At 38.4% G+C, this 22127-nt stretch overlaps 1 protein-coding gene across 9 annotated transcripts in view; it reads left to right on the top strand.

Annotated features, from left to right (window-relative positions):
- The window catches only part of NCOA2 (nuclear receptor coactivator 2), a 304968-nt gene that overhangs the window by 155297 nt on the left and 127544 nt on the right, over positions 1-22127 (top strand). Inside the window, exon 1 of one of the 9 annotated variants that reach the window (XM_023727754.1) lies at positions 1879-10755. The exons of the other annotated variants lie outside the window; for them this stretch is intronic. The gene's annotated coding sequence lies outside the window, so the exon portion shown is untranslated. Of the gene's footprint in view, positions 1-1878; positions 10756-22127 lie in introns of those variants that run through there. 9 annotated transcript variants of the gene reach the window in all.

Consider the following 22127-nt stretch of genomic DNA (forward strand, 5'->3'; position numbering starts at 1 on the left):
CCTCAGTTCCTCAATCCTGTCAGAGATAAAAGGTTGATATGGAAGTAGCTAAGGAGTTTTATTACATCACTGAGTACTTGGCAGGATCTAGTTTCGTTTTGTGTTCTTAAAGACAGGCGTAGGGGACAGTGGTGGTTCCGTAGCAGAAGTCTCACCTTCCATGTGGGAGACCCAGTTTCCATTCAAGGTCAGTGCTCCTCCGTGTAGCATGTTGCTATGATGCTGAACAGATTTCAGTGGAGTTTCTGGACTAAGGCTAGGAAGAAAGGCCTGGCGATCTACTTCAGACAAATCAGCTAGTGAAACTGGTGAATTACAGGGTCTGATCTCATTATGCATAGGGTCACCACCATGAGTTGGGGGCTAACTCAATGGTAGCTAACAACAATAACAACAAAAAGAAAAGAAAGGTGAGTGCTTCAGATGAACAGATTTAACTTCCGTATGTTCTGTGGCGGTGACATCTTCTCTCTGTTTACAGAGGTTCTGCTAGATCTTCTCTATGTGCAATTCGTGACAACCCCCGTCTCTTTCTTCACTCTCACCCTAGTGCTGGGATGGCAAGCAGGCTTCATCTCCTGTGCCAGCTCCTGTTGATGATAGTGATTGCCTGGAGTGCTGTGTTGAGAAGAGTTGTGAGGCCACATACAGGCTCAGAAGTGATCGATTAGCAATGTCTGCTGTGCAGGGGGTGAGGGGGTAACGATAGCATGTGTGTTGTGCATTTGCCTAACTTTGATGGGATCCAGTGATGGGGTTCAGCTTTGAGACACTCAGAGTCTCATTTTGGATCTGAGTATTTTTGTTTTTTAATTAGTATACAGGCAGTTCCCAGGTTACAAAAGAGATCCATTCCTAAGTCTGTCTGTAGGTCAGATTTGTAGGTAAGCCAGAACAGGTACATACGGTTCTTATTTAGCATCAGTTAGTCAAATGTTTGTCTTAGTGTATAGTATTTATTTTACCTTTCTATGCATGTAAAACGCTTAAGAAACACTCCCAAACCACACAGTGTTTTCTTGAGCATCACAAAGAAGCGTGTGCGTTTGTTATTACAAACCATTGTATTTAACTCAAATTTTTAATAGGTTTTATGGCAGTCCGTTCTTAAGTACGAGTTGTCATAAGTTAGATGTTTGTAACCCTTGTGTCTATTGCTTTATTCCACAGTAAAAGACGGATAAATTAGGAATCATCTATTGTTGTTGTTAGGTGCCGTCGAGTTGGTTCCAACTCATAGCGACCCTGTGTACAACAGAACAAAACACTGCCCAGTCCTGTGCCATCCTCACGATCATTATGCTTGAGCTCATGGTTGCAGTCACTGTGTCAATCCATCTTATTGAGGTTCTTCCTCTTTTTGACTCACCTTCTGCTTTATCAAGCATGATGTCCTTCTACAGGGACTAGTCCCTCCTAATAACATGTCCAAAGTACATGAGATGAAGTTTTGTCATCCTTGCTTCTAAGGAGCATTCTGGCTGTACTTTTTCCAAGATAGATTTGTTCATTCCTCTGGCAGTCCATGATAATATTCACTATTCTTCACCAACACCATAATTCAAAGGTGTGAATTCTTCTTCGATCTTCTTTATTCATTGTCCAGCCTTCGTGTGTATATGAGGCAATTGAAAATACGGTTACTTGGGTGAGGCGCACCTTAGTCCTCAAAGTGATATCTTTGCTTTTCAACACTTTAAAGAACTCTTTTGCAGCAGATTTGACCAATGCAGTATGTCATTTGATTTCCTTACTGCTCCTTCCATGAGTGTTGATTGTGGATCCAAGTAAAATGAAATCCTTGACAGCTTCGGTCCTTTCTCCGTTTATCATGATGGGTGACCCTGCTGGTATTTGAAATACCGGTGACATAGCTTCCAGCGTCACAGCAACACGCAAGCCACCACAGTACGACAAACTGACAGACGTGTGGGGAATCATCTCTTAGCTGGGTTAATTACAGTTACCTGTGTGTGATTTTCCTTGCTTGCTTTAAGGAATAGCTTACATATTTCCAAATTATTCTTAGTTCTCTCACTTCTGAAACAAATTGTTCTGTAACCTTTTCCTTGAGCTTCTCTTGTTTAGTTGACACATAGTTTTGATCTTCTGTTTGTAAGTTTAATGCAAAATACTCCTCAATTCTGGGGTAATTTCACTTATTGGACCACTGATAAGCCTTAAACCTTGGACACATAGCAAGTGGCTGTAACAGACTTGGAGGTACATCTCATTCCTTAAGGGGTGTGTGTGTGTTTGTATGAATGCATTGTCCTTTCACTTCCCTTCCTATCAGCCAGAGATGATTCCTCAGTCTAACTGCTGAGGTCTAAAGGTATTTCTTCTATTTTATTTAGTTTTCTTCTTGTCAATTAAAGTAAGTTTTTCACATTTTGACAGCTAACAAGGAGTACTCTTTAGTTGAGGCAGTAATGGAAATGTGAAAAATATAAGCAAAGCTTCGAATAGAAGGACATTGTTGACATTTCCCAATTGAAGTATGTATTAGACTTTTTAAGATTAGGATCCCCTGGGTGGTGCAGATGGTTAATGTGCTCTGCTGCTAGCTGAAAGGTTGGAGGTTTGAGTCCACCCAGAAGTACCTCAGAAGAAAGCCCTGGCAATCTACTTCTGAAAAATCAGCCATTGAAAACCCTGTGGAGCACAGTTCTACTCTGACACACATGGGGTCACCATGCATCAGAACCAACTGTAAGGCAGCTGTTTATACATACACAGTAAGCTTATATGTGCCCTCATCATTTCTCACTGATACTACTGTTCCGCCTTCATAGCTACTCTGGTGTCATTTCTTGAATTCCACAGCTAGGGTAACTGTCTAGGGTAAACTGTCTTTAAAAAAATATTTTTTAATTGATCCTGTTGTTCACCTGCTCAAAACCCTTCATGAGTTCCCCATCCTGTGCAGGATGAACTTCAGCCTCCTGAGCTCCGCAGACGCAGCTCATCCTGGCCTGGCCCAGGCCCACCTTGCCACCTTCTTTAGGTGCCCTTGTGCTGTGCTCATAGCGAATGCCTCGGACCCTGAGTGAGAAATGCGCTCTCCTGCCCCCCTGCTTTTGCGCTTGTGTCTACCCTTGCTCACAGACTTGATGCAGTCCTGACTGCTTGTCCTTCTCTTTCAAATTTAGGTCTTCTCCCTCTTTCTCCTGTAACAGGGACCCAGACCGTTAGATGGCATTTCTCATAATGTTTTACAAGTGTTGCAAACTTTTCTGTTGGCCCTTCTTGCTTATGGGTCCCTGGAGGTCAGGGGTTTTGTTTGTTCATCTTTGTATCCCCAAAACCTGACGTACTGCCTTACACTAGGGTACTGAATAAATGTCTCTTAAGTGAAGTGAATGAATCTAGGATGTAAAAAGAAAAAGTACTGACAGACATCAGGTCAGGTAACAAGATATTTTTCCATTGTTATAAACTATTTTTGTGGCCTGCAGGGCTTTAAGGAAAGATTTCTTTTTTCCTTTAATAATATTTTCCCTCTTTTTCCATCAGTGCTACTATGATTACAATTATTACTACTCTTTCTTAAACAAAGATAGATAATCTTAACCTTTCAATATTTTGAGAGGGGGTGAACACAGACAAAGCGTTGATGTGAGGGGAAGGTGAAAGAAATGATCAAACTCATCCAAAGGCATTTAACAAGCGACACTTGAAGTTGAGTCAGAATTGGCTGAGAAATAGTGATATGCTGTGAGAGATGCAGCCTTATAGACAAACATAAAACGTATGCTTTAGCACCTTGGTCACAAGTGCCTCTCGTGCCTGTGGAAATTTGGAATAGGTGAATAATTAATCATTTGCCTCAGAACATAGCATCTCCACAAAGAGGAGCTTTTTGCCTAACTTTTGACAATTCTATTTGATTGGGCAAATTTGTGAATATGTGAAAACTTTTAGTATGACTTTAGTTAAAACAGGTTGTCAAAAAAGGCATTATCACCTTAATCTGATATTCCCTGTGTGGTGCTCTTTTATGATACAATAAAAGAGCAAATCTGGTTAACCCACCAGAGTTAAGGGTAGCAAGAAGGTGTATAAGCACCATTAGCCTTCACAGTTATGTAATAGGTTATACCTCTTCTCTTTTATCCCTGAAATCTTGAAGAAGCAGCATGGTCTAGTCTCTGGCTTTGGTTACTTGGGTGCTGCAGATGGTTAATATGCTTGGCTGCTAACCAAAAGGTTTGAGGTTCGAGTCTATCCAGACGTACCTTGAAAGAAAGGCCTGGTGATCTACTTCTGAAAAATCAGCCATTGAAAACCCTTTGGAGCGTATTTCTACTCTGACACACATGGGTTCACCATGATTTGGAACCAACTAATTGGCAACTGGTAAAATAACAGTTGAGGAGGTTTTCTCCTTAATTAATATGTAATTTATTGGAAAGTTAGGTACTTGAAAAAAGTCTTAACTAGAGACCATGGAGTTATGCAAGTCTGGGAATTTGATATGGATGATTTTGAGAGTCCCAGGACTAGCTGGCTCTCACTTTCTTTTTAGCCCCAAGATTTTAAGATTCTAGTTGATCATCTGTCCTGTAGGAGACTTTCATTAGGGAACAGTACCAAACTCAAAGGGCTCGATTAATCAGTGAATCAAATTTTTGTGGTATACAATCTCTTCCCTCACCCTTAGGCATTTTTGGAAGCCTAAAATATATAAGGGAGCCTTGGTGGCACAGTGGTTAAGAACTCAGGCTGCTAACCAAAATGTTGGCAGTTGGAATCCAACAGCTGCTCTTTGGAAACCCTGTGGGGTGGTTCTACTCTTGTCCTATAGGGTCGCTTTGAGTTGGAATCGAATCGATGGCAACAGGTTTGGTTTTTGGTTAAAGTTTGTGAGGTATAAACTCTCACAGGCTGCTAGGGTTCTCATTAATTCTGGCTTTCAGATCACTTGAGAATTTCACTTGTTGCCTGGTAGTGCTCCAAAGACTTCAAAGAATAAATGTACCCTGTAAAGTTTCCTTACTTTAGAGCGGTTTACATATGCACTGATTGGGAAGAATCTCATTCAATAGTTTGAAGCCTCTGAAATCTTAGATGAAGTGCAGATGCTGAGATGGAAATATAGTGTGCTGTTTGTATATGATTTCATTTTATGAAGTGGTCATTTGGCAGAGTCATGTTTAGAAGTCAATTGCACCCTAGTCCTTCTCTTCAGCCCTCTTGAGTGTGGGTATAGTCTGCGGCAGTAATATCATGGACATTTATGCACTGCTATTTGCAGAAGCCTTTTATTGGAAATAATTCAACAAAGTAGCACTCACTGGTAGCTTAGCATAGTTGGGCCTTCTTTAAGACTCATTTTCCTATGCATCCAAAGCATGAGATCTTTAGTTAATGTAAGATTCACAGATAGGACTTTCCTTTATTCCTCACTCACCTCACTCATAGAGGCCAAGTGACAAAATTCTATCTTACTGTTTATGAAATTTATTCTCATTGCATTTCTAAAAAAATTAACAAATAGATGAACTATTCCACTTTTATCAGGCTTTATAAATCTGATATTTAACTGTAATTTAGAATTACAATGCTAATGGGTTTATAAATAAATATTATAAATGATTTAAAATTTGTCCACACTCTGCAACTTGTTAAACGTGTCACCTTCGGGGTTTATCTCATTTTTAATCATATGAATAAGTATGTGGTCATAGTGTATGAAGAAACCTTTGTAGATTAAAGATGTGCCACCTTTTGGGACAGTGGATTCAATTTGCTTTTTTATGTTTGTACTATGGAAATTTAGAATAGTATGATGAACCTCCATGTATCTCCACCCAGCTTCAGAAATTATCAACATTTTTTCATATTTTTAAATTATGAAAACAACATTACTAAAAGTTTGGAAATTAGAATAAAAATGACTAGTCCCATCCTCCTTAATCCATCTCTTAACATCTTATATATTCTCTTCCATTCTTTCCTTATAATTACAGATACTGTTTTCCTCTTCATTTTACTGAACCTCCTATCAAAGAAAGAGCTAATAATAGCTACCATCAATTGATGTCCCCCTGTGCCAGGCACTGAGCTAACAGCTTTCCACGTAACTCATGGAGTCTTCACAGTAAGGATGCAGAGTAGGCATTTTCCCTCTATCTGCAGATCAGGAACCCAAGACTCAGAGAGGTTAAATAGCTGCTCAAGAGTCGTATATCCAGTATATGGATTCAAACTAAAGTCTTAACTCCAAAGGCCATGTTTTTTCCTCCCTATAAAGTGGCCTTTCAAAAGCTTTTTTTTTCATGTTGCCATACAGTCACCTTTCTAAGGAAAAAGAGATGCCAGTACATGGATTTTGACCATATAACATACAGAAACACCACTAGGTTAGATGCTGTTGAGGATGCAGAAGGATAAAAGGCATGATCCCTGCCCTTCGAGTGTTTATGCTGTAGTAGTGCACCAACAAAGAATATAAAACAGGGCTTAACTTGGTGGCACACATTGTAAACGTGTGTAGAAACTCAACAGAGAAGATGGATGAGGAGGATTCCACCACAGGTAGGAGGGCAGCCTGGCAGATTTAGGATTTCAGCTAAAATTAAAAAGACTAACACCACCAAATGTTGGTGGGGATGTGGGACAACCATGGCTCTCGTACATTCCTGGAGGGCATGTAAAATGGTACAGCCGCTTTGGAAAACAGTTAGTTTGGCACTTTCTTATAAAGTTAAAAATATATATATCTGTGAGCCAGCAATTCTACTCCTAGGTATTTATCCAAGAGGAATGAAAACATATGTCTACAAAAAGACTTGTATATGAGTATTCCTAGCAGTTTTGTACATAATCTCCTTGTATTAGTTTTCTATTATTGCATAACAGATTACCATAAACAAACAACGCCCGTTTATTAGCTTACAGTTCTTTAGATGTGACATCCAGGATGACATGGCTGAGTTCTCTGCTGAAAGCAGTGTGTTACCTGGGCTGAGTTCTCATCTGGAGACTTTGGGGGCAACATCTACTTCTAAGCTCATTCTTGTTGGCAGAATTCAGTATCTTGAAGCTGTAGGAAGAGGTCCCATTTCCCTGCAGACTGTCATCTGGGGGCTGCTGTTAGCTCCTAGAAGTCACCCCTGTTCCTTGACATGTGACTGCTTACATCTTCAAGCTAGCAACAGTGCATCAAATCCTTCTCATGCTTCAAATCTCTGACTTCCTCTTCTGCTGTAGGTGGAGAAAACATACTTGATTAGGTCAGGCCCGTTCTGATAGTCTCCTCTTAAAGCCAACTGTGGTTTATAACATAACCTAATCTTTGAGGTAAAATCCATTATATTCACAGTCCCGGGTAATATGCAGGGCATGTTCACCAGGGAGTGGAGAATCTTGAGGGCAGTCTTAGAATTCTCCTTACCATAACTCCCCAACTGGAAACAACACAATTGTCTTTCGTGAGGAGAATGAATAAGCTAACTGTACCCTCAGGAATGAAAAGGAACAAGTTATTGATGGAAACAGCAACATGGATGAATCTCAAAAATGTTATGCTAAAAGAAGCCAGACACAAAAGAGTACCTACTCTGTGATTTCACTTATCTGAATTTCTAGAAAAAGCAAAACTAACGTAGTACAAGTCAAAATAGTGTTTGCTGGCAGGGATGGGGAGGGGAGGTTTGCCTGAAAATGGGCATGAGAAGATTTTCAGGGCTGATGAAAGTGTTCTATATCTTCATAGGGGTGTAGATTACATAGGTGCTTTCATTTGTCAAAACTCTTGAACCCTACACTTGAGATCTGTATATTGCACAGAATGTAAGTTGTACCTCAGTTTAAAAAGTAAAATATTACTCGATTGAATACCCTTCACCAGTCTTTGGATTAAGAAACGAGCCACAATTATATATAACAACCATCATAAAATTTTAAGACCTGGAGCAACTTTATAAATTACCTAGTCTAATTCCTTTGTAAACACCACCGTCTTGGTAAAGAAGAAAGTTTCCCATTGCTAATGATAAGATCTACTATAGCCACCTTCTGCACACATGAGGGAGGTTGACAATTGTACTGATGTGTTCATGCCAGCAGAAAATGTGACAGACAGAAGGACAGATTTGCTAACAGCAATACATCTTGAAGTGTAAGCACAGAATCTGGATCAAGACTTAGATGTGTTTGGCAGGCGACATTTTCTGACTGCTATTGATTTTATCAGGGAATGTTCAGCATTTTGCTGCTGCCCATGAATTGGCTGAGAAATGATTTGTAAAATCCATTTTAGCTACTAAAGGACACATGGTATTAATTTTAGAATATCTCTGACGTTGTCCATCCTATATAGAAATGACCTACAACATCACCAAAAGTTTGATGCCCTTGTGAGCAGCAAGAGGGCAAACTTCGATAGATGGATTTCGCAAAACTGCCCTCTGCAGTTTTTATGCTAGTGTTTTTTAAAACTGCCTTTTCTCGTATTTACTAATCATTGCATTAATGTCATATGATTCCCTGAGCTAATTATTGACTTCAAGTTTTAAGTGCCTAATTCAAATATTTCAGTAGCTATTAAAATCATTATAATTTTTTAAAGTTTTTTTTTAAATTAATTTATTTTTAAAATTCTGAATTTGGCTTTTTTATGAGGTGTTGTCGTGCGCTGGTATTTTAAATTTATTTTCTTAGTCTCTGTACCATTTTATTTTCTAATTGAATTTCTTCACTCAGGTCCTCATGGAAGCGTATGTTCGCTGACGCCCCTCTAATCATTCTAGGCTCACTTCATTTTCAGTGTTGTCTTCCAGAGTGGCCCCAGTTCCTTCCAAGGACTTAAAAGAGAGCTCCTTCAGTGACTGTAACAGAGTGAAGAGCCATTCCCTCCATCCTCTGAGTTATTCATATGTCGAGTTATCAGACTAAACTAAGAGTTTTGGAATTAGAATTGTTCAAGTCTGAGATCTGAAGAAGTTGTAGAGGTTTTTGGATAGATAATTTTTATATGGCAGTAATAATCTCATCATCTGTGGTCTTCAGCATAGTGTATCTATAACTATTCCTGATTTTTCTTTATTAAAGTGTATAACTTTGGCTTGATTTACTCATAAATAATGTGATTGATGTAAAATGGTTTTGTGAGATGAAAACTCTTTATCTTGATCTCTGGTATTAAAATAGTTTTCAAAAAAATTTACCATGTTCTCCATTTTTGAGGTGAGGAAACCAAGGCAACAATTATAACCAAGAAATGTAAGATTGTAGCTTAAATTAATCTGTTGATTTCAGATGAAGAGGTTCTGTCTTTCTTTTCGTCTCATACTAAAGTATGCGCTTCCTCTCTTCCGATTGTGTGTTATACTTCAGTTTGATTTTCTTCTGGGGCCACATCCTCACCCCACCTTTCTCTCTACTCCAACTTCCCAGCACACCCTTACACTTATATTCCTTCCCAAAATTACTTGATTAGTGGACTAAAAAACATTCTTAATACAAAACAAACCATAGCCGAAAAAGAAGCAGGTGTATAATGTAATCTGCTAATGTCTGTCTAGAGCTTCCACCTGTTACTGGGGACATTAAAAAGATATATGGAGAGAGAGAACAACCAGTATGTGTCAAGCACTGTGCTGGTGTTTTCACATATGTGTTTTGACGGGTGATTGTTCATTAGAAATAAAATGAGTTGGCCAGACTCAAAGGAACTTAAAAAAAAAATTTTTTTTTTGTTAAGTTTGTTTTGGCTACGGGAGTAGTTTTCTTCTTGAAAAAACTTTAAAATTACTTAAAGAACATATATTCCTAGTAAGTGTACATTTTGGTGTTAAAACATGCTACATGTGTTTTACTAATTCAGAGACTTAATTCACACTATGTGGATAGCTATGCCTTCGAAATGTTCGTTATGCCAGACTTACCAGATTTATATCATGGGGGGCAAAGCTCAAGAGAGAGAGCGAAAGAGTACGTGGTTCCTACTAACTGCCCCATTTCACGTTACAGGTGATAGGGAGATGTTCAGGGCCTGTGCTGTGTCCTGGTGAAAGGAAGACCAGGCATCAGAATGTTTGTTTTCAGTAGTTATTTTTAGCAGCAGATCCAGAAATTATTTATATTTTCATCTCAGGGTATACCTTTTTATTTGTTATGGTAATTCCAAATAGAGTAAATAATTTTAGACATGTGTCTGTGAGTGCATGTATGCATTGTGTGCGCGTGTGTGAGAGAGAGAGAGACTGAGTCTGAGACTGTGTGTTGAGAGAGAGAGAGAGAAGAAAAAGACATCCCCTTAATAGCAGGAGGGGGTAGAGGCTTACTCAGTCTATTATCATAAAGCTCTGCTAATGTAGCTTCAGAGTCATGTGACTGCAGAAAAGGCTATTATCTCAATGAAAAGGAAACCGCTTTTTAGAGCAAGCAATAGAATAGAAGAGGAATTTTCAAGTGTTCCACCATGCTGGATTGTCAAAGGGGGATCTGTCTGATCAGCAGCTAAAAAAGGATTTGTGTGGTTAGTTTGTCAGCTATCCTTGGAAACAAATGATAGAGGAGATCAGCGGTGGGGTGCGCAGCATGTGCTTAGGTTTACATCAAGACGTAATATGGGTTTGGGCTAATAGAAGAGATTTATCTCTGAGGCAACAAATTTATTGCTAATTGTGGGGGTTTTTTTTCTTGAAGAGTGATGTATGGTATTTTTATTTACATCACTGGCTGAAGATAAAGAGAAGCTGCTGCTGAACTCTGACTTGAACTGCAGAGGCTGTGGACGATTACAAGGTGTGTTTCGGAAGTGCTCTGACTTAATATTTGGTAACGTTCTTGGAATTCGGTCTGCTTGTGGATTGGATGTGTGTGTGTTGTCGAAGGGGGAGCTGAGCATGACAACCAGGCGGTGAGAATGTTCTCAGTAACAAACAGCATGCTACCCAAATGGGTTCCTCCGTGTTCCTTTTTCTTTCTTTTGTGTTTATTTAGTGATTAAAGATTCACTTGCAGTTTCTTTACGTGGCCAAATACAGTCAGTCTCATGCTTGCTTTAAGAAATATTTTGGTAAGCATTGTCGGAAATTCAGAACAGGAATCCGATGCAAATCTCAATCACTGAAGAATAAATATAAGCTGTGTACTTGTGTCTCTGTGTTTAGTTTTTTTCAGTATCCTTTTTTAACTCCAGGCTTAAAGTGGAGCTTTACAGTGAATTTAAAATTATTTAATTTTTGATTAGGTGATAAACCTTTCTTTTATTAGCTAGGCCTCAGATAAATGGTTTTTTATTGTTATATATACTACCTAAGTTTTCTGATTTATTACATCTTTATGCTACTGTATGCAGAAAGCTAAATGACATTCAGTTAATCTTCAGACTGCTTGTCCACTTTTGTTCATGCTAATGCTATTAATTCTCTTAACAGTCTGTACCTTTCTCTTATCCTCAGAAGGTGTAGTACTTAAAAATCTCAGCTGGGGAAAGATAATCATACTTTCTCTGAAAAAGGATAATTACTATACAATGTGTACCTGAGGAGTGAACTTGCTAATTTGTTTTTCATGTAACTTCTAGAGCAGATGCGCTCAACTTAAATTAAAAAGAAAAGTTGAGTATGTGTGCGTTTCTAAATCCTAAGTGACTTGGAAACAGAACTAAATTGTAGATGTTTCTTTTTTGACATTGAAAACAGGAGGTAGTAAATCTGTGAGACTATTCATGCAACGTACAGGCGGTTTAGAGAGAATTAATTCTTACCATCTTTTCCAATAAAAGATGGTGAGAGCAGCTCAAACATAATTTTTAATTATACTAAGTGCAGGAGATTCTCCTTCCTTATAATATCTACAAACCATTCTTAGAACAAGATCGTTAAATAAGTCATTACTTTTATTAAATGAGATTTTCTTTAAAAAAAAAAAAAAAAAACCAACACAACATTGGCATCTTGCCATAGTCCACCTACATAAAAGACAAGAGTTATATACTGGTTTAATTCCAAAAGGCATTAGCATCATATATTAAATATTTTGAATAATAAAAAATGTAAAGCCTTTCTTTGTTTTAGTTTTTAAATTTTATTTTGTTGCCCCTTCTAAAACCTTTGAGTGATTCCAGAGTTTTGAAATGATTTAAGGTATTTTTATTGAGCATCAGGTATTACAAAATACTTCGTGAAACACTATTGGAAAACAAAGGCAAATACAATAGTTAATCCAACTAGATAACTTATGACTGGCAATTGGAACCCAGCCTCAATAAATATAATTATCCTGTATCTTATGGAAATTTTCAGTGGATAAAAGGAATTTTGTGTAAAACTTATCTGGCTATTCAGAGAGCACTTTCCTTACGACTTTGTGAATGACTTTTCACTTGCGCTGGTTTGGGAGGTGTTTAGCTGTCTGTGTCAGTTCACTTTTTCTGTGTGTCATGACAGAAATAAGTTTATTTCCAGTCTCCAAAGGAGCCCTGCAACAATTAAGCACTTGGCTGCTAACCAAAAAGTTGACAGTTTGAACCCACCTGGCATCTCCGCAGGAGAAAGACCTGGTGATCTGTTCCTGTAAAGGTTACAGCCTAGAAAACCCTATGGGGCAGTTCTACTCTATCTGGGGTGCAGTGAGTTGAAAATAACTCTTCGTCACCTAACTACAAGAAAAATAAAACTAGAAAAGTTTTTGTTTCTGGTAAGTGTTGTTTTTTTCTACCACATCAAATATCAGCCCTTTACAATCTTTAAAGTACTTTTATAGAGGGGTTAATATATTGTGTTATCTAAAAATATCTTTGCTTTTAGAGGTTGGAGAGTGAGGAAGAACCTCAGTCTTATTAAAGTTAAAAGACACAAGTTTTGAGACCCAGGGTAGTGTCTAAACAAGCCAGATGACTAGCTTGCAAATCCTGCTACACTTCAGAATTCCAACCACAATAGTTAACCACACATATTATAATCAGGTCTGATCTTGCCAGGCTGAGGGGGTTTGCTTCGTTGAGCAATTTTTAATTTGTAGCAAAGATAGGGTAAGAAAAGATAGAATTGAAGGTAATCTTAGTATTCAGTGTTGTAAAACTCAATGAAATATGTTGATAGGACTTTTTTGTTTTTTGAGAAAGGTAAGATTTGGGGAGATTCAGCCAGGATTAAGGCACTGGCCTATATTTTAGACATAGTTTAATTCTCTGGAAGCCAGGGGGATATAAAATTCATGAAGTGAAAAAGTGTGTAACAGCAAGTAAATTTGTCGAGAGTAACTCTCATAGGATTTACTCTTAAAAATTATCACTCAAAAATGCTGAGAAAGGTTTAGAATCAATTGGCTTGCCCATATTTCTCACAAGTGCTACAGCCCTGAACATTCAGAGGTAAAACTTTGCAGTTTCTGGTATGGATTTTGGTTGTAGCTATGATACTCTCTTTTCACCAAGTTCATAGTTCACATGCAGGGTTATAGTTTGTAGTGTAATAATCACTAATATAGTATAACATAAACACACATTTACTTTATCTTAATTTTAAAGACAACTTAGTTATTACTGTGAATATTTTATTAAAGATTTTTATGAGAAACACCAAATAATATAATCTTGACTTTGAAACAATTATTTATTCTTAAAGACTAGTCAAAAAAAAAAAAATGCATTGAGATAGAAGCTAGGTGTTGGCATTCATCATTTTAGATGTCAGATCAAATTATAATAATAAATTAATTGGCTAGAATAAAAGAGTCATATAGCATACTGTGAGGCTTACATTTAAATTATGTGTTTTGTTTTATTTCTGTAAGTCCTTAGATTTTTTTTTTTTAAACTATTGTTTGTTTTTGTTTTCCTTTATTGCACTATAGGTGAAAGTTTAGAGAGCAAATTACTTTCTTATTCAAAAATTTATACACAAATTGTTTTGTGACATTCATCGGTTGCAATCCTTGCAGTATGTTAATATTCTCCCTGTTTCCACCCTGGGTTCCTCATTTCCACTTGTCCAGTTTTCCTGTCCCTTCCTGCCTTCTCATCTTTGCTTTTAGGCAGGTGTTGCCCATTCAGTTTCACTTGATTGATCTAAGAAGCATGTTCCTCGCATGTGTTATTGTTTGTTTTATAGGCCTGTCTAATCTTTGGCTGAAAGGTGAACCTCAGGAGTGGCTTCAGTTCTGAGTTAGCAGGGTGTCTGCGGGCCATAGTCTCAGGGATTCCTGTAATCTCTGTCAGACCAGTAAGTCTGGTCTTTTTTGTGAATTTGAATTTTCTTCTATATTTTTCTCCTGCTCTGTCTGGGACCTTTTGTGATCCCTGTCAGAGAAGTCCTTAGATCTTAATCCAAATTACTGGTAGTCATTATGTTGAAATTTGATCAGATAACATTCTCAAAGAACTTTCCAGATTTTTAATTGTTTATTAATTGGCCTTTCCATGTTTTGCACTTCTGTTTTAGAATACTGTACATGAGTATGTCCATTTTTATATGTCATTTTTACACGTTTATTAAAAAGATAACATTTTGTGGGCTTTGCTTTTACTTTCTGCCTCTCTTTTGGTGAGGAAAATTATGTTAGCAAAAACAATTAAAAGCAGTGTTAACGGTTTTTAATCATAAAGCTCACCTTTATGTCACACTTCCTATGTGCCAGGCACTGTTCTAAAATCCCACGTATACTAAAATCCATTTGGTCCTCACAGCAACACTGGTTGTGCTATTCTAAGTCTGTATGTTATAGTTGAGGAAACTGAGACACAGAGAGGTAAGGTCACTTGTCCAAGGTCACACAGCTAGTAAGTAGTAGAGCAGAATTGAAACCCAAGCAGTCTGGCTCCATAGTCTGGGCTCTATGTATGCTTGGTTCAGATGGTACTGTTACTGGAGTTGTTAATTTATTTTGCAGTCACAGGATGAACTTTGGGTATTTTCACTAGGGAGAACTGTATTAAGGTTGAAATGATTTTGTTTTTTAATAGATGTACTTTTAATGAACTTCTGTTCCATTTCAAATATGTTTTAAGAGTGTTTGGTTTGCACTGAAAAAACATAAATTGATGAAAATTAACTCACAGCTAATTCAGAAATGTGCTTTATAGGAAGGTGATAGAAGGGAGAGCATTACTATGGGGAAGCAGAGATTGCTACAAGAGATGGATTATGAATTGCCTTGAGGTTACTGTGGAGGAAGACTCGTAGTTGTGGAATTTAAGAGATGTTTGTTACATATTTTCTTACTTACCTGCTTCTCCTTTTTTCTTGGCAAATGGAGACCTTGCTCCTTCCAAGATTCTTTACTCCCTGCATTGCTGTGATGTAGCTTTCAGGTATAAAAACCACAGAGACTCCAAATTAAGATCCTTGTTTTCAGACATTGAGAGCACCTCTGAAATGTAAAGCCGGACTTAAGATGTGTTGTAAATCATTTTGTTAGTTGTTGTTATCAGATGCTGGCGAATTGGTTCCAACTCACAGCGACCCTGTGCACAACAGAACAAAACACTGCCCGGGCCTGCACCGTCCTCACAGTCATTGCTGTGTTTGAGCCCATTGTTGCAGCCAGTGTGTCAGTCCATCTCATCGAAGGCCTTCCTCTTTTTCGCTGACCCTCTACCTTACCAAGCATGATGTCCTTCTCCAGGGACTGGTCCCTCCTGATAACATGTCCAAAGTACGTGAGATGAAGTCTCGCCATCCTCGCTTTCTAAGGAACATTCTGGCTGTACTTTTTTCAAGACAGATTTGTTCATTCTTCTGGGAGTCCGTGGTATATTCAATATTCCTCACCAACACTGCAATTCAAATGCATCCATTCTTCTTTGGTCTTCATTTTACATCCATTATTTTACATCTGTGTAAAGTCCTTTAGAGCAGAGTTCTCGTCTCTACAGGGTCTTTTGGATAGGGTTCCCTTGTACTTCATCAAATTCAGTGGTTAACAGCATATTTATTCCTAGGTGATTTCACTCTTTCTGGTCAGTACCGTATTTTACAAAAATGATGCGTGCCTTCTGTGTTTACCAACCACACCCTCCATCCCCACCCCAAGGTATTTTTGTAAGCATGCTGTGCTAAGTTTTTTGGAGGACGCTGTTGGCAAACTAATGTAGATGGCATACATTTTTCTGTAAAAATACAGTATTCATGGGAAAAGAGGTTTCACCCCAATAAATCATTGTTTTTGGATGCTTGAATAGGAAAGTGAAGTAGGGATATAGCTTTATCACTTTTCTTTGGTCCCCATTGATATAGTCCCTAAGTGTTGGCTTATTTTTTAAATACGAATATAGCCAATTTCATTCTTATGCTTAAAATCCTCCTGTTCATTTATTTAGCAACTATTTATTATAAGATTTTGTCGGACATTACTAGTGCAGGAGAAGAGTTTACTAGTGCAGGAGAAGAGTAACTGACTGTCTCTGGGGGTGGGTAGAGGATTCATCAGGGAACACTTAGCAAAGGGAACAAAGAGAATGGTGGAAAGGTGTTCACCAGGCATAGGAGGTACAAGATTCTCTAGGCCTTCACTGCCTAGTACAGTAGCCATTTCCAAAGCCCATAGTCTTCTAATGTATAACTTCAGATTAGAAGCAATTTGAAGTCCACATTGCTTGTGAGGACATGAAAGGCCCTTTCATAATCTGACTCTGCCCTTCCAGCGTCATCCCCAAAGTTCTCTCCTACTCCCATGATCCACCTCTGGAGAGCTGCCTGCATTACCATGAACAGTTGTGAAGGCCTCCTTCTTTGCACGTTCCCTTCTCTCTGCTGCAGTGCTTTCCACTTGTGTGCCTAGTAGGCACCTATTCTAAGACTTAGATCATACAACCTGTTCTCTGAGACGGTTTCCTTAATCCCATCACCCAACCCCTTCTCCAGTTTGAGTTCATCACTACTACCTGTGTACTTTCTTATGTGTTCACTGCATCCCTCCTCCTTTTTTTTTCTTTAAATATTTTATTGTTTTTGGTGAAAGTTCACCTAGCAAATTAGGTTCACAGTTAACGATTTTCATACATATTGTTCAGTAACATTAGTTACTTTTCCACATTGTGTCAACCTTCTCATTATTTCCATTCTGGTTGTTCTGTTTCCATTAATCTAGCCCCTTTGCCCCTCCTGACCTTCTCGTCTTTGCCTCAGGGTAAATGTTGACCATTTGGTCTCATATGAATTGGTTTTTTTTTGGTTTGTTTTAATTAAAGGAACACAGTATTCACAGGTGATATTGTTTATTTTATGAGCCAATGTTACTTAGCTGACCTCCAGGAGTTCTTTCAGTTCAGAGTTTAAAGGGTACCTCAGGGTCATAGTCTCGGGAGTTCCTTTAGTCTCTACCAGTCCAGTAAGTCTGGCCTTTTTTTAAGAGTTTGAGCTTTGTTCTAAAATTTTCTCCTATCTGGGACCATCTGTAGTGTCCTTGGTCAGAATGGTCAGTAGTGGTAGATGAGCACCATCTAGTTCTTCTGCTCTCAGGATAGATGAGGCCATGGTTCACGTCGGCAGTTAGTTCTGTAGACTAATTTCTTCTTTGTGCCTTTGGTTTCCTTCTTTCTCTACTCCAGATGAGTAGAGACCAATAGTTGTATCTTAGATGACTGCTTGCAAGCTTTTAAGACCCCAGACACTATTTATCAAACTAAGATGTAGAACATAAACTTTATGGACTATGTTGTGCCAATTGACCGAGTTGTCCCATGAGACTGTGATCCTCAGCCTTCAAACCCATTAAACCAATCTGGTGAGGCATTTGGTTATATCTGGGAAGTATCTGTGAGTGTGCCCGCTGTGTGCTTTATTATATATACGAATATATATGCAGCACACACAAACATGTGTATTTATATGCGCATGGATACACCCATGCATGCAGATGTATATATACAAATAACCAAAAGGTTGGCAGTTCGAATCTACCAGCTGCTCCTTGGAAACCCTATGGGGCAGTTCTACTCTGTCCTGTAGGGTCGCTATGAGTCTGAATTGACTTGACAGCAACGGGTTTGGTTTTTTTGGTTTGGTGTACACATATATGCATACTTATCTACCTATGTAACCACTCACGTATTTTTTGGTTGTAACTGCTGTTATTTCAGAATTGTATGTGTTATCACATTTACCAATAACATCCTTTATTCTTGTGTACTTCTTGGTGTCCTCATTAACCTTGGTCAAGTTGGGCGCACAACATTCACCCACATTCACTATTGCCTTTTCCATCACCAAAAATAACAAGTGTCTACTGTCTAGAGAGAGACTCCCCCTCCCTCCCTCTCCCAGCTCTAGTAACCACCAAAGAACTTTGATTTCTGTACATATGGACTGTATCCCTTTTAGCACAGTGTAATGCAGTTAACTCTCTGTATATCTTTTTCCTACACTAGACAGTTCCTTCAGGACCAGGACAATTTCTTATTCATCATAGTATCCACATTATGTGGCATGTGACCAGTAAATGTCTGAATGAGCGAATAAAAATGGTAGACAAGGCAGAACCTCAGCAGTTCCAAGTTTGGAGACATCAGACACTAACTTCATCCAAATCTTGATGAAGAGTTCCTGAATTGCTACAGATAGATGGGAAGGTAGAAGGGAGGACTATTTGTAGAGCACTCAGTGAGCCAGTCTTCAGATAATAATGGCAGTAATAATGAAGAACAGCTAATGTTTATGGGATAATTTCTATAGTCCAGGGTATGCACATTCATACTCATCTCATTTAATTTTCACAAAAACTTCTGAAGTACATATTTGAAAATTTTAAAGACATGGAAACTGAGGCTCAGAAAGGCTACGTACATACTTTTCCCAAGGTTGGACAGCTAGTAAATGGTAAAAGCAAGAGATGAACCAGGCTTTACCGACTACAAAGCCCATTGTCTGAAAGTTCAAGTTAGGGGATGCAGTTCGATAGGAGAACCATCAACAGGGTGTCTGTCATTGGTGGAAAGGGGTAGAGTTACAGCTCCTGGGTCACAAATTCCCCCAAATCAAAAGCCTTCATATCTATGTGACAGCCCAACTATTGAAATCTGGAAGAATTGAACATGTGAGGTGATTTACTGTGAGCAAAAGCTGAGACCCACTTTGTGTTTGTTACTATGGTGGCAGAGGTGCTCTGCATTTGCATCTGGAGCCTCTGTTATCTCTTCAGCTTCCTCTCTATGCACTGAACAACTTTCTCTCATATAGTCCCAAGGACAGAATCTGTTTGGCTCAGCCAGTCACCACTTACCATTATCTGGATAAAACTTTTGTGCTAAGCCACCCCCACAGACCTCTGAACAGCCTGTAGGTTGAGCACCCTGTGAATCAAGTGGTGCCGTAGCTGCGGGGAGCAGTGTCTCATGCTATTGTTATGGTGTCTTCTGTATAATAACTGGATAAAAAGCTGCCTCTTAACAGCAGATTATACGTCCTTAGGAAGGGAGTATAGGCATGGATTGTTTAGTTTAGAATATACTATCTGTATGACATTTACCAAGATTTGTGGGACTCTGGGTCTTGTGTTTCTCCACATCTACAATAAGATCGACTTAAATTTTCTGATTTTCTACTTTACTGTTTCTAGAGTTTAGTCTTTCATTTAGCTAATAAGCTGGAATATATGTTTAATAGAATTAACCACTATTGAATTATATACAGCTGCCTTTACCAAGGTTGAAATAGAATTTCTATAAAGACCCATTCCAGAGGCCCCGTGTGATCTCCCTGGTTTGATTTCCTGTTGCCTCTAGCTTATTTTAACTCCCAGGTAACCTCAAGACAGTTGGAATTAGATTCTGGAACATAATTTTCCAATGTACTTGGTTGGAAATGTTATCAGGGCACCTAGGATTGGGATGCAGGGCGAGGCAGGGTAACAGGTGGAAGTGAGAAGTTGTTTGTTGTACAGCTATTATGGTAAGCAGAAGGCATCAAAGTGAGAGAAACAGACCAGTTATTGTGAAACACTAAAAACAGATGTTTCACCGGAATACAGAGTCTGAACTGTGACTCTGGAGATAAATGGGGTCACAGTTGAGTTTATGAAGAGTTTAGGAGGCCTAATACAGTCTGGAATGTCTAAACTACCTATGTTCTGTATAATTTTGTGGTTTAGGCAAGTTAATACACTATATTGACTATTTGCTACAGTTGGTACCTGCAGGGGGTGAGACCAGATAGTCGTCTGAGAGCTGGAAATAAACAGAAGGACAAATACAGACATCACAGTGACATAAAAACTCCGAAAGAAATTCAGGGAAAGGAAAAAGTTCTTGTTTCATTGGTGGCTAAGAGAAGAGAACAAAAAATCTGATTCGTTCACATAATAGCATTGTACGATTATCAGCTTTTAATTCCTCTGTTGGGGTTTAAGTTCATCATCAGAAAGTCAACAATTAGCTACATGTGGTAATGCTGTCCATATCTGGCAATCTTGTCTAAACTATCCATCCCTCTCCTGATGTTACAGCCGAAGGTCTCCGTTAATGGACTCACCAGAAACTTTGAGGATGACATGCTCATATTTTCTAATCATGTTTCCTCTGGATTATTTTTTTGTGTTGTCCTTGACAACTCTTCTGTTACGTATTATGAAGTACATCTCCTCACTTATCGACTATCTCGTTACACGACATTTTGCATTTACGACAACAGTAAAAAATTTATCTGGTTATTTTGTCCATTAATGTCTGGCAGTAACAAATGCCAAGGTACAAGGCGAGAATAACTCTGGCTGTGATGGTTAAGGTTATGTGTCAGCTTGGCTGCACCATGATTCTTGGTGGTTTGGCAGTTATGTAATGATGTAGTCATCCTCCATTTTGTGATCTGATGTGTTCATCCTCCATTTTCACATAACGACCTGGTCTTTGAAACCTAACCATGTTGATAAGTGGGGACAAGGTGTATTTAGTGGCTTTTATTAAGGAACGTGTGGGATTGTGGAAAGTACGTGGGATTTGCAGTCAGAGCTTTGGTTGAAGCCTAGTGCCATGATTTGCAAGCCATGAGACCTTGGGCAAGTCACTTAACTTCCCTGAATCTTTTTTTTTTTTTAACTCCGTAAAATGGAGGACAATATCTGCTTCATAGAACTTTCAGAATGAAATAAAATATAATGTAGTGCTTAATACAGTGTCCAGTGCTTAAGAATGGCTAGTAGTTACTAAACACCTAGTATATTATTATTTTTTGTTTTTCAAGTTGCGTGTTTTGTCAGTGCAGCATCTTGTTACTCTGTAAGACATCCCTTCAACCCTTAGGTACTTGATGTTTTTTCTCACCTATGTATGTTTCATCTCTCCAAATAGTTTTAAAAATACATACATGCACATATGCATACATACAAAGCCTCGCTTATTTAAATAAACTGTTAGTATTTGTTGACTGGCTAAGTTGCCCATGAACCTGTTAGTTCTATCCTCTGGAGCAACATGGAATCTCACGTTTCTGTCTGATGACTGTTAAAGACCTTAACAATTATTCCCATATTCCTTCAAAGTCAGGTGCTCCTGATTCAGGTTCTGTGTACAGAAGTGTATAGAAAATGTCGTAACTGTTTTTTCACCCCCCCAACCCCAAGAAAGGGACTATAACTTTTGTCAGTTTCTTAAAAGTGTCATGACGACTCCCCCTCCGCATCCCACCGGCAAAAAGCTTCAGAGTCACCACAGTGATTCTTTTCTTAACCAGATTACATTCTTTCTTCTCCCCATCACCCTTATCTGTTAGAACCTCGATCACAAACCACTCATTTTTTGTATGCTCAGGTTTGCAAAGATGTTTTCCGAAGTGGAGGGTATAGGATATTAATCAGTTCTGTTAATATGTTAGTGGGATTGACTTGCACCTAAGATTTTTAATTTTGCTTTGTCTTGCAGTTTAAGAGTACATTCAGCATTTTATTTTTAGTGTCAGGTCTTTTAGTTGATTCATATTAAGCTTGTGATCAACTAAAATCCCCTGGTTATTTTCACCTAAATTACCGTAATCTTGGTTTCCCCGATTTAGAACTTTATACAGTTGGTTTTTGTCCAACCTCATTGCAACTTCATTGTCTTCGTGGTAGTTATACTGGTTGTGAAGACTTGTGTAATAACATGCTAAAGTTTTCTTAAATATAAAAGGTTAAAAGCTATGCGTTAAGATTATGACTTTAAAAAAAAATAAGGAAAAAATACTGGAAGGAAATATTTACTT

The sequence above is a fragment of the Trichechus manatus genome, unplaced genomic scaffold (genome assembly GCF_000243295.1).
Source record: "Trichechus manatus latirostris isolate Lorelei unplaced genomic scaffold, TriManLat1.0 scaffold00018, whole genome shotgun sequence".
In the NCBI taxonomy this organism is placed as follows: Eukaryota; Metazoa; Chordata; class Mammalia; order Sirenia; family Trichechidae; genus Trichechus; species Trichechus manatus.